Source organism: Octopus bimaculoides, chromosome 19 (assembly GCF_001194135.2).
Source record: "Octopus bimaculoides isolate UCB-OBI-ISO-001 chromosome 19, ASM119413v2, whole genome shotgun sequence".
Classification (NCBI taxonomy): Eukaryota; Metazoa; Mollusca; class Cephalopoda; order Octopoda; family Octopodidae; genus Octopus; species Octopus bimaculoides.
The window spans coordinates 42,662,641-42,665,140 of NC_068999.1; positions in this window are offsets into that span (position 1 = coordinate 42,662,641).

Here is a 2,500-nt window from a genome sequence, read left to right on the forward strand (position 1 = left end):
TATATATATATACATTCATAAATACATACATATATACATACATACATACATACATATATACATACGTACATTTATACATACATACATACATATATACATTCATACATATGTAGAAACATACATACATTCATAAATACATACATGCTCACATATATATGTATCTGTATGTGTGTGTATATATATTTCTTTTACCTTTTATCGTTTACGACTTTCTGTCATTTAACTACGGCCAAGCTGGAGCACTGCCTTTAGTCGAACAAATCGACCCCAGGACTTATTTTTTAAGCCTGGTACTTACTATATCGGATTCACTCGCCGAACCGCTAGGTTGCAGGGACGTAAACACACCGACGATGGTTGTCAAGTGGTGATGGGTGGGGAAACATACACAGAGACACACACGCACACACAAATACACATACATATATGCGACGGGCTTCTTTCAGTTTCCGTCTAACAAATTCCTTCACAAGGCTTTTGTCGGCCCGTGGCTTTCGTAGCAGACACCTGCCAAAATGCCACGCAATGGGACTGAACTAGGAACCATGTGACTGGGAAGCAAGCTTCTTACCACGCACTGAAAAATAGACGTCAAAAGTCACTATTACCACCATAAATTCTCCGAGAAAAACCCACCACAGTATAAGCTAGCAAAAGAACGAAAATGAATTTAAACCGCATACAGGATCGTGTTTCGAGCTTAAAGTAATACATTTTTTTATGACAGGCTTCAACATAGTTTCAGTCAACCAAATTCCTTCGCAAGACACTTGACCACGGTGTCGCACTATTAGATTGAATCCTCAATCAGGTGGTTGCCAAGCGATGTTCTTAACCACACAAACACCCCAGCGTCGACATGTGTATTTTGTGGGGGTTTTAGTTTTGCAACAAGCAAAGCGAAATGTACCTATAAAGACAGAGAACAGCGAAAAGTGCTCGCAATAAGCATTCTTCCTCAACATCTGTGTTGAACACGTTTTTATATCATTAATTACGATGTAAGAAAATTTCTTCTTCAAATATGTTGACTTTTATGACGATAATATAGCACAAGCTGTAGATGCGTGTTTGTTCGTATATGCGCGTATGTGAGCGTGTATGAACGCACTTACGTGCGCGTGTGTATTTAGGTATACGTATGTATATATATATATATATATATACACACACGTGTGTGTATGTGCTTGTTTCTTACCTACGTCTGTATAATATCGTGTTCAAGTGTATTTCGTGGCACTTATATAATATTATCCTTGCTGAAAGAAATCTTGCTTTCATATATTTGGCAGGACGTTCTCAAAGGATATGAATGTCACTTATGATATGTTTGTTCACGATTTACAGATTCTCTGCTGGAAATATATGCAGTGTTAAGATATCAGAAATCGTTAGCTAAAATAAAATCTTATTGAAAAATCTTATTATACAGGCCAATCGTTATCTGATTATCTAACTCAACATAGACTTGGTGAATTAATTAACTATATATATATTATATTACCTCTAGGTTTAATCTTAAACGACTTTGAGAGTTAAACCTCAAGAGGGGACGTACGGGTCTAACAACCGACGTGGTTTTGCGGTATTTTGCAACGAATCTCTACGCTCTGAATTACCACTGCTTCTGCTGATGTTAATTCCTTTGGGTTTGATAAAATAAGTCGATTCGACTGACCAGCCTTCCTTCCTATAAATTTGTGGCCTCATGCCAAATTAACGCTACCATTATGAATTTTCCAAACGGTTGCAGATACACATATATTTACAGAATAAGTCGTTTCTCATCCTATGACGACGAAAGTTTTATTTAAAGTTACGTTTAGAGTCCCCGACACAAAACTTCTACATATCACAAAATTAAATAATAATAATATAACTACAATTTTCCTTGCAATAAATTTACTCTCCTATCTTTATTGCTGTTAATTTTCTAGGCACAGAACTACAGAGTGAATAATAATAATTTCAGGCCATACCGCAAACCAAATGAGAAATTAGGGTACATACGTAGGCAATCGGAACACTCCGGACTTGTGGAACTTTGCTAATAACATTAATAAACGAGTGTCATCGCTGTATTCTGATAAAAATGCTTTTAAGGAAAAGTGACAGCTGTGTTTTACAACCAGGCACTAAATAACAGTCGGTTCTCCGAACATATTAGATTCATAAAAAACGATAACAACGCACGTTGTAAGAATAGAAAGGAAAAGATGAACATTTCATGGTACAGCCCAGTATTTATTTTAACACTGAGATCTAATATAGCAAAGGAATTAATTCCACAGATTACGATTTTCTTCCAGGGCTTAAAAATTGTAACATATTAAATAGGAAACATGTTAAGGTTAGTTCTTCAGTTTGTAAGAATTACGACTTATATATCAGCGGTTATGATGTTGCAAAGTTGAATAAAATAAAATATATAATGGGGCAATTGAATTAACATTCAAAAGTCGATTACATAAACAAACATTCATTTGTAAGACGTCATAAG